This window comes from Cupressus sempervirens, chromosome 4, assembly GCF_028749045.1.
Source record: "Cupressus sempervirens isolate cs-2001-9-10 chromosome 4, ASM2874904v1, whole genome shotgun sequence".
NCBI lineage: Eukaryota > Viridiplantae > Streptophyta > Pinopsida > Cupressales > Cupressaceae > Cupressus > Cupressus sempervirens.
In genome coordinates, this window is record NC_143121.1 from 482,118,479 (window position 1) to 482,128,815 (window position 10,337).

Sequence of the window (10,337 nt, forward strand, 5' to 3'; positions counted from 1 at the left end):
GTCGCTACAAGAATCTTAAGGTACATTAAAGGAACTATTAATATGGGATTATTTTATGATGTCAATTCTACATTTATTTTACATGGCTATACTAATTTCGATCTAGGTGGAGATCCCAATGATGGAAAATCCACTTGTGGCTATTGTTTCTTTATTTGTTTAGGTCCAATTTCTTGAAAAAGTAAAAAAGAACACTCTATTTCCCTTTGCTCAACTGAAGATGAATACAAAGGTTGTACCAATGCAGCTAAGGAAGCCTTATGGCTTAGAAGACTTCTTGAAAATTTGGGTCTACCTCCACAAATGCCTATCCCTCTACATTGTGACAATCAAAGTGCTATTGCCTTGGCAAAGAATCCAGTTTTTCATGCACAGACCAAACATATTTCACTTTAACATCACTTCATTCGAGAACAAGTTGAAGACAAGCAAGTTACTCTTCTTTATTGTAAAGGTGAACATCAAGTGGCTGATATTTTAACAAAACCACTTTCTAAAGAGAGATTTCAATTTCATTGTAAAAATTTGGGTTTACAACCCTTTAATGTAAACTCCCCAAGTAAATATTAAGGGGGGGTGTTAGAAACATTAATCTTCCCTTGGATGTATTTAATTGGGATATTCCAAGGATCCCTAAATGTACTTTATCCTATTGTACACATGTGGAGGACATGTCATTATTTGTCCTTTATTCCACATGTGAGGACAACTCATTTTTATAATTCCTTTATTAAGGAATTTAGTTTATCCTCCTTAAGAGGATCTTGACACTTTGCACACACCTATTATGAATGTGGCATTCATAGAAATGGGAGTTACACATGCGAACACATGCAACTCCTTTCTCATCTCTTTAAAAGAGATGGTCCTCTCTCTTTCTTCTCTACACATTACTTTGATGTTATTGTATTGAGCTATTTTTTCTCCAACACACACTCTCTCTCTTCTCTAGGCATTTAATTTCATTCATAATACTTACAAGGGGTTTTCTTTGCTTTCCCCTTATAAATCCTTGTTTCCATTGTCGAACCATCTTGGTGTATGCTCTTGGATTTTGCTTATCTCATGGTAACATTGTTTCACGTAACATTGTTTCACACTTAAATTACTTGGATTGTTTCTCATTCCTTGCTCTATCTTATCATTTCTTATAGTAATGAATGTGTTAAGAGGAAACTTCATGGTAGACATGTTGTTGAGGGTTGGTTGTCTCATGTCTTGAGGGTTAGTGTTTTCTAGATACATGCTTAGTGGGTCCACGAGTAAGGGTTGTGAAGCTTTCATTTAATCCATGTCAAATTTTTGTTGTGATTTCTTGTTCTTCTTCTGTCTCGGATGAGCTTTTGGTTGTGTTTTTACTTTGGAAAACAAGGGTTGGTATAATTCTTCTAGTCTTTGAGTTGATTGTGTCCTTGTTAGAGCTAGCATGATATCTAAGGATGTAGATGCAATGGGGAAATCTTGAAATGAACTCTATGCCTCTCAAGTGTGCACCTAAACTACCAACTATGCCCTGACACTATCAAGTGTGCCCCTGGGGTGTGCACTTGGTAGGTGCACTTAGTATCTAGAAGGGTGCAATTGGTGAATGAGGTGTTCGGGTGACAAAAATGCAGAGTATGTATGATCTAAGTATTTTTAGGGATTTTTTAGGGTTTAGGGATGCAATGAAAGTTTTGAGAATACAATTTAGGGTTTAGGAAACTAAGATAGACTTCCTAGTTACCAAGTGCACCTTGAGACTAGCAACTGCGCTCTGAAACTACCAAGTGCACACCTAAGGTGTGTAGTTGGTAAAACAAGGGTGCAGTTGCTAAAATAGGTTACAACTTGATAATTTGGAAGGGGTAATGCAAGATATGATTTTTTTTGGATTTAGAAGGGTTTAGGTGTGTGATGCAAGCTACAAAAGTACAAAATGACCTAGGGTTATGATATGCAAGGTGTAAATGACCTAAGGGGATGATGCACAAATGCAAATCTGAGTGACATTTTGGACTTTGACTAAGGGATATGAAGATGATTCTAAGGTATCAAAACGAAAATTGTGTTGGACCTTAGACTTGGAAATGATGTTGAAGGTTGATGTATGCAACTTAAGATTGGATTATGCAAAGGGGAGGGAATGCTAAGATTGATAATGATGTTTAGGATATGCAAGATAGGGACATGAGATCAAGTTAAAGTGTTGGGTTTGACAAATGATTTGTACAAGTTTATTTTTGGATATTTTTGTGGGATTTTGATACTTGGAGGAAATCCTAGGGTTTTGGACTATGCAAGGTGGAATGATTATGCAACTAGGTTAAGGAAAAAGGACGTTTAGGGAGACTATAGATGTGCTAATGATGTGACAAGTGTATCTAAGGTTTGAACTTAGGAGAAAATATTTGGAAAGTATCAATTTAAGAGTCTAACCTTATGAAGATGGACTTGGATCTTGAATAAAAGAAACAAAAGTTGAGAAGATCAAGTTGATAAAAAGAACAAGGTCAAATCCATCAACACATAGATAGAATTTGACCCAAGAAAAATGACAAAAAAGATGACAAAAAGACTATGGTCAAGATCTCATCCATCAACATAAGGAAATACTCTAGGACTCATACTTTGCTTTTATTTTTTACTAAGTTCAAAGGGGAAATGATGTTTCGGGTGAAAAATGATGTTCAAGACATTATCAGAATGAGGACCTATATAGGCAATTCTAGGTTTTCAAAATGCTATCTGGAAGTCAAAATTGGTTATTCTAACAACCAAGTGCCCTCAGAAAGCACCAAGTGTGCTCTGACAGAGCTAAGTGCACCTAGGGTGCAGTTGGGCCCCAGAAGAATGTAGTTGGTAGTTTTGGAGCACAATTGGTAAAGTAGGCTAAAAAAAATTTGATTTTGGACTTGATGACTTTCAAACTATTATAATAGAGAGTGAGTTGACTAGGGGTGATGCTATTATTAGAATGGGGATGCCAAATGAGGGTTAGGATATGAGAAATGAGGACTAAGATGTGCAAAATTAGGGTTAGGACATGTAAGAATGCAAGTTGGGGGATGCAAGATGATGACTAAGGGTTGAAAGGTGAAGTCTGGGAGATACAAAATGAAACCTAAGGGATGCAATATGGGTGCTAAGAGATTCTATATGAGGACTACAAGATGAAAAAAGAGGACTAAAGGATGCAAGAATGAATATAAAAAGATGACAAGTACAAGGGTATGTTATGCAAAGATGGAGTCTAAATCATGCCAAGGACTCCTAAGGCTACAAGTTTCCATGTTTAGAAAGTTCCCAAATGTTTGACAAAAGTTTTGGAATTTTTTGACAATAGGTTTGTAATGTTTTGACAATGTTGATGTTTGAAAGTGTCCGAGTTTCAAATGTGTTTGGTGTGAGTTTGTAAAATTAGCATTATCTTGATTAATTTTATTCACACACACAAGACACAATAAACAAGAATAATTATTGTTAAACTTAAAAGACATGTCCCAACCTAGTTTTTAAGACTGTATCCATTGGATTCTCACTTGAACTGAAGTTCAGTCGTGCTTATCTAGAGCGGACAACCTAGGATCTTGGCACCACAGGCTCCCCCTTACAATGTAATCACTTCGCGGGGATACCAAGATTTGCTTCCCAGGGGTCATCACTTCCCAAGGGACCATTTCCTGTACTAAGGACTGTGAGAATTTGGGGCATCTTTAGGAGCATGGGTGACCCCCTAAGCTAGTGGATAGAAATGATTTTGGCCATTGAGACATGGTGTTTAGTTCAGGCATTCTATTCAGCAAGTGAATGACAAACTTCCTCAAAAGGTCTTTCAACCTCGAGAACTGAGGTTTAATGCACCACAAGGGTACTGGAGGAGAGCTACCACTCAAAAATATCGTTTATAGGGCATTAATTGTATTGAGATTATTATAGCAGTTAAAGTGTAGACTTGACGTTCACCTTTTACCTCTTTGAGGTCGACCATTGGGACTCACCAAGTGCCAAGTCTTAGTTCCAATGCAGTCATCTCTAAAAGAAATTGCAAAAATTTCTCTTACACCCAAGATCCATGAATGATGAGGGGAGAGGATACATTCATGAAACTCTCTAGGTTGTAAACAATGCAGAGACACCTATTGAAAACAATTGATCGATTTTATATTATCTTTGATATTACACAAAATATCATATATTTACCAGTTAGTGTTTGTCGATCTCACTAAAGTGATAAAGATAGTTTCCTATGTCTATCAAGAATTCTAGTGCTTATAAGTTTAGAAGACAATGTCTACCGAGTTCACTTAGCCATTGAAGAGAAGTTTGCAAAAGTTCAGTGTTAAGTGAGCTCACTTGATCAACAAAGGAAAGTTAGCATGGAAACAATGTTAATCGAGCTCACTCGATTACCAAAGGAAGTTTACAAAGTTACAGAGTTAACTGAGTTCACTTGGTTAACACAAGAAAATCATTTTAGAGTTAGTGTCTACCAAGATGGCTTGGCTAACAAAGGATTTTCTTATTTTGGCATATTGAGTTCAATGGATTTGTTTGTTGGTTCTAGCCAACTGAATATTTATTGTTTTAAGTTGTATTCAAGCTAACTTGAAAATGTATATGATATAAGTATAAGGTTAAGTTGAGGATTGAAGAAGTTTAAGAATGTGTGGAAGATAAGAAGATGCTTAGAGGAAGCGAATTGGATAAATAGGCAGAATATCCTTGTTGAGTTGCAAAGATTAATTTGATCAAGAAGAATTGAGTATTCAAGCCAAAATTGAGATCTAAATCAGCAAAGATAGTTGCATCAACAATTAGGTCAATTCATTTTTACTCTCTAACCATTGTAGCATTGAATCAAATCTCTTAACAAAGTTAGCCTAACAGCTATTTTGTAAATTCTCTAACAAGGTGGCATTTCTAGATTAAGGTGTCTAAAGACCTCTAACAAGGCCACTCCTAACATGGTGATTAAATCCTTCAATAGGGTCACACCTAACAATGTGTTTTGTAACCTTTAACAAGGTTGGATCCTAACAGGGCCCACTTTAGAAGAGTGAAAAACAATAACTAGTTGGAATTGGTGGTTTTTCCCAAATTGGGTTTTCATGTTTAAATCTTGGTGTCACTTGTGTTCATACTATTTATTTTTGTGTATGCAACTACATTAGTTAAGTAAAATCACACTTAATATCTCAAGATCTATATTTTTAGTATTTATCAAGTTACAATTGATATTTTAGTACTTGTTGAATGACAATAAATTGTTAGTGTTAACCGAGTGCCTCTATGCTAACCATGTTTCAATTGTAATTAAGTTTCAGTAGAATTTATGTTTTGATTTGTATTACATCTAAGCGATCTAGGATTTATTTTTGTAGCAATTGATTCAACCCTCCCCTCTCAGTTACTCCTCTTATATTTCCAACAATTGGTATCAGAGTTTTTGGTACTTGCAGAGAAGGTTTCAAGGACCTAAGCTAAAGATCAAGATGTCTTAGAGAAGAGAGATTACCAAGTTGAACAAAGATAAATTTGAGGCATGGTAGGAACTTATAAAGCTAAATTTGGCAACCATTAGTGACGCAAGTCTGAAATATTTGAATGCCAAGTATAAAGCACCTACTAGAACTTTGAGCATGGAGGAGACTATTGAAAAGAAGAATCATAACATTATGATGATTGACATTGCATCTACTCTTAATTATGTTGAATTTGATGAGGTCAAAGATTTTGGTACTGCTCATGAAATGTGGGTCAAGATGAAATATATCTATGGAGGTGACGATAATGTGAGAAGAGCCAAGGAAAGAAGCTTAAGAGGTCAGTTTGATCAAATGAAGATGAGAGAGGATGAAAACATTGCAAAATATAGTGAAAGAATTAAAACTAGTGTCAATGCAATTAGAGCCTTTGGAGGGAAAATTGATGATTTCATAGTGATCAACAAGGTACTCAAAACTCTTCTTTCTATCTATGCAATTAGAGTATCAGCTATTCAAGAAATGAGATGTGATCTCAAGAATGGCATAACTTTGGATGCACTAGTGGGAAAGTTGACAACTTTTGAGTTGGATAACTGTGACAACTATGTTCCTAACTCTAGAAGCATTGAGTTTGCATTTGAAGCTAAGCTTTCACTCAAAAAGAAAGGTGGAAAATCTAAAGGCAAACAATTTGAAAGTGAAGAAGAAGACAGTTCTAACAATGATCTTGAAGTCATTAATCTCTGCTTGCAAAAGGATATCCCAAAGGCAAAGGAAAGTAAAAAGGTAAAATTCTTCTAATCTGTTTTTCTTGTGAAGAAGTTGGTCACATTGTTGTAAGGTGTCCAAAAAGACAAGGAAAAGAAGAAAAGATAAGAAACAAGTGCAAAGGAAAGAAGGATTTAAAAAACTACAAGGACTACAAGGATAAAGCTAAGAAGTCTTGTTTCATGGCTAAAGATTCTGATAGTAGTGATGATGATGAAATAGTTTATAGTGTTGTAAAATATTAATCAGATGATGAAGATGATAAGATGGCACTTATTTCTCATGTTTGTAAAAATGATACATGGATTATTGATAGTGGTTGTTCTCACCATATGACTAGTGATAAAACAAAGTTTGAATATATGAAACACTATGATGGTTGGAGTGATTTGGAAATAATGAACCTTGTTGTATGAGAGGAAAAGGTTGTATTTCACTAAACAATGAACTCATATGTGACAATGCCTACTAGGTTAAAGGACTGAAGCATAATCTACTGAGTGTGTCATAATTGAATAACATTGGATTCAAGGTAGAATTCATGAATGGGAAGGCCAAGTTGCTGGATGGAAAAGGAAATCTAGTTGGGTCTGGTAATCAAACAAAAGGTAACTTATTCTACCTAGATCTAAGTGAAAGTTCATGTTTCAATGCTCAAGTAGAAGAAAGCTAGTCATGACACAAAAGATTGTGTCATGTGAACTTTGATAACCTGATCAAGATAAGCAAAAACAAAAGAGTGAGAGGTATTCCTAGTCTAAGGAAACTTGATATGGGCATGTACAAAAAAATTAAATTGAAAAGATGGGAAAGACAAGTTTCAAAAGTAAGAACTACTATTCTGAAGAAATCTTAGAGTTGGTACATATAGACCTTTATGGAACTATTGGTAGAGAGAACTACAATGGAGATAAGTATTTCATTTTATTTGTTGATGATTATTCTAGGATGATGACAATTAAGTATCTAAAAGATAAGTTTGAAAATTTTTAAAAGTTCAAGTGGTATTTGGCTAGAGTTGAGAAAGAAATAAGAAACAAACTAAAATGTTTAAGGTTAGATAGAGGAGAAGAATTCATCTCAAATGAATTCAATGAATTATACACTGAAAAAGGAATTGAAAGACAAGTATTAACCCCTAGTGCACCTCAGAAAATTGGTATAGTAGAAAGAAGGAATAGATCTATCATAGATTTATGCAAGAACCCTGATGATAGAAAATAATGTTGCAATCAGATACTAGAAGGAAATAATCAATACAATAGTTCATACCTTAAACAGAGTACAACTGAAGAAAGACTCAAATTGGACTCCTCATGAAATATGATATGGCTATAAACCTAATGTAAGTTACCTCGAAGTATTTGGTAGCAAATGATATATCTCGAAGGAGACTAGGAAAGGTAAATTTGATGTCAAAAGTGATGAAGGCATATTCCTAAGATACTCTAGCAGAAGTAAAGCATACAAATGTTTGAATCTAACTACTAATAAGATCATAGAAAGTGCACATGTGAAAATTGACAAATTTGCAAAAAAGAGTGAAGAAGAGAGCAACAAAGAACCTGAAGACTAAAAAATTTTGTTTAATTTGAACATAATACATTGTGTAATCCAATTGGAAGTCAGTAGATTTCACCTCTCGAGTCTCCAAAATCTCTAGAAGCACCCAAGTTGCAGCTAGTGCAACCCGAGGCTAAGTTTGAAGGACTCGAGTCAGAGACAGTGGGGCTTGAGCATGATGCAAAATTTCATGGTGAGGCAAGTGAAACAAGCCTTAAATCCAAATTACCTGTACTTGCAAGATATGTCAGAATGCACCATGCACTTGAGAAAATCATTGGAGATGGGTCAAAAGGTACAATGACAAGGAACAAATTGAAAGGTAGATGTTTGCTAATCCTAAAGAAAATCAAATGATGGAAATAAAAAGAATCATGAGGTATCTAAAGGGTATTAAAGTTTATGGATTATGGTACAAAAAAGGAGGCAAATTTGATTTGAAAGCCTTCACTAATGCAGATTGGGCATGAAGTATTGATGATAGGAAGAGAACTAGTGGTGGAGCATTCTTTCTTGGTAAGAGACTACTGTTTTTAACAAGTAAGAAGAAAAATTGCATCTCCCAGTCTACAACATAGGCATAATATGTTGCAGCAGTAGTCAATTGTTCTAATATTATTTGGTTCAGATAACTGTTGGCATGTATGAAGGTAGAAATCAAGGATCCAATGGTTATCTTCTGTGATAGCACTATTGCAATTAATATATCAAAGAATCTTGTGATGCATACCAAGACCAATCATATTGCAATAAAACATCATTTTCTAAGAGAATTGGTGCAAGACAAAGATGTGAGATTGGAATATATGAATACTAAAGAACAAATTGTAGACATATTCACCAAGCCATTACCTAAGGATACATTTTTGTATCTAAGAGGTAAGCTAGGGGTTATTCCCCTATCTGAAGCTCACTAAATAACATTTAGTGATGCATCAATTGAGTATTCTTGAAGATCAATCAAGTTGATGAAATAATGAAAGGGTTGATTGCATATAAATCTATACATCAAGTACATCGAAATTCATTGAATATTGTCTTTGGCATAAGATGTCAAAGAGGGAGAGTTTTCTATAATATCACAAAAAATTTGTAAAGGGAGAGTTTTCTACATCAAAGAAATTTTTCTAAATGTTTGAAGATGTCAAAGAGGAAGAGTTTAATGAAGAGTAAACTTGGAGAGTTTGCTAACAAAGGGAGAAACTAAAATCAGAGGGAGAGATTGATGTCAAAAGGAGCTCACATTGATAGAGGGAGTTCTCATGGATGAGAATCAAAATCAAACTAAGGATATTATCCTTACTTTTATTTTACTCTACAATTTCATTGTATAATGACATGTTGTGTTGCCATCAATGCTAAAGAGGGAGATTGTTGAAAATAATTGATCAATTGTATATTGTTTTCAATGTTACACAAAATGTCATATCTTTATGAGTTAGTATTTTCCAAGCTCACATGGGAAAAGTAGATAGTTTCCTATGTCTACCAACCATTCCAGTGTTTACCAAGTTCATAAGATAGTGTCTACCAAGTTCACTCAGGCACTAAAGGGAAGTTCACAAAAGTTTAGTGTTAACTAAGCTCACTTGGTTAACAAAAGAAAGTTGGCATGGAACTAATGTTAACTGAGCTCACTTGTTTATCAAAGGAAGTTTATGAAGTTGCAATGTTAACCAAGTTCACTTGGTTAACATAGGAAAATCATTTCACATTTAGTGTCTACCGAGCTAGGTCGGCTAACAAAGGATTTTCTTGTTTTGGAATATTGAGTTTAATGGATTTGTTTGTTGGTTCTAGCCAACTAAATATTTATTGTTTTAAGTTGTATTCAAGCTGACTTGACAATGTATATGATATAAGTATAAGGTTAAGTTGAGGATTGAAGAAGTGTAAGAATGTGTGGAAGATAAGAAGATTCTTAGAGGAACCGAATTGGAAGGATAAGAAGAATATCCTTGTTGGGCTGCAAAGATTAATCTGATGAAGAAGGATTGAGTATTCAAGCTAGAATTAAGATATGAATCAGAAAAGATAGTTGCATCAACAATCAGGATAATTCATTATTACTCTCTAACCATTGTACCAATGAATCAAATCTCTTAACAAAGTTAGTGTACCAGGTCTTTTGTAAATTATCTAACAAGGTGGCATTTCTAGATTGAAGTTTCTAAAGACCTCTAACAAGGCCACTCCTAACAAGGTGATTAAATCCTTTAATAGGGTCACACCTAAAAGTGTGTTTTGTAACCTTTAACATGGTTGGCTCCTAACAGGGTTCACTTCAAAAGAGTGAAAAATAGTAACTTGTTGCAATTGATGGTTTTTCCCAAATTAGGTTTTCTACGTAAAATCTTGGTGTCACTTGTGTTCATATTTTTTTTTTTTTTGTATGCAACTAAGTTAATTAAGTTTAATCACACTTAATATCTTAAGATCTACATGCTCAATATTTATCAAGTTACAATTGATATTTCAATACTTGCCAAGTGACAATAAATTGTTAGTGTTAACTGAGTGCCTCTATGCTAACCGAGT